The sequence below is a fragment of the Wasmannia auropunctata genome, unplaced genomic scaffold (genome assembly GCF_000956235.1).
Source record: "Wasmannia auropunctata unplaced genomic scaffold, wasmannia.A_1.0 LD336095.1, whole genome shotgun sequence".
NCBI lineage: Eukaryota > Metazoa > Arthropoda > Insecta > Hymenoptera > Formicidae > Wasmannia > Wasmannia auropunctata.
This window is the reverse complement of record NW_012026795.1, coordinates 643,023-644,267: the sequence shown is the minus strand read 5'-3', so window position 1 is coordinate 644,267 and position 1,245 is coordinate 643,023.

Sequence of the window (1,245 nt, the reverse complement as noted above, 5' to 3'; positions counted from 1 at the left end):
CGTGTGCTCTTCCGATCTACAGCATAGTATAGAAGTAGAAAGTGAGAGCACGTGATGACCGTGACACATTTTGCCTTGCATCAAATAGATTTAAACCTCGCCTTATCTTTTTTCTAATTATCTCAGCGTTCTTTTCATTCGCTTTGCAATGAATTTTCGTCGGAGAATGCTTCTAAAAGTTTAATAAATATAACGAAATATTTTTGTCTTTATCTCTAATCAAATACTTGGCAACTTGTATGATCTTGTATTTGTTTTTGGACAACTTTTATTTGTTAAAAAATTACTTTTAGTTTAGGAAATATGTAACGTATGACATTTTTTTTGTACTTGTAATATATAATGTATAATATATGTAATATATAATTTAACATATTTCTAATTTAATAAATAATTGAGGGAACAACATATATATTTTTTATTCCACAAATTTATTAAGATTTAAAAATGTTTGTTCCCCTATGTCTCTCTCTCTCTCTCTCTCTCTCTCTCTCTTTCTCTCTCTTTCGCGAAAATATTTATAAAGATTTAATTTTGTATAATTTTTATTCTGTTTTTATGCAGTATATAAAGAATCAGTAATAACAAGAACATATTAAACATATAACATATAACATATTAGTAGAACATATTAAAAGAACATTTAAAGAACATTAACATATAAACATAATAAAACATTTATAGAACATTTAAAACATTAAAACGGTGGAACTGTGGGGAAGGAAATTTCGTGAACTAGATCCAGATAGACTGAAAGATCACCGAAAATTAAATAGACGCCCAAAAAAGACGACCCTGGGACAGGACGCACAAATATTAAACGTTGTTACGGAAATGCCGTTTCGAGCAGCAGAAAGCGTAATTCCTGAAATCGGCATCGACATCTTAAAACGGACAGTTATCCGACGATTAAAGGCTGCTCAGTTAATTTCGTGTCGTCCGACCAAAAAATGTGTCCTTAAAGAAGAGCACCGTCAAGAACGATTAACATTTGCCAATCGGCATTTAAATAAGTCTCAGGAAGAGTGAGACAAGTGAATCTGGTCTGACGAAAAGGTAAGTTCCTCTTCGTCAAGATTTTCGTTTGAAAATGTCAATAGCGAATAAATGACTGTATATTTTTTTTAAATTATAGGTCTTTTCTTTTACTGAAAACGGCAGGCTACGTGTTTGGAGGCCTAAAGGCGCACGACTTCAGCCACAATATGTGGTACAAGTGCACCACAGTGGTAGAATCTTGTGCAG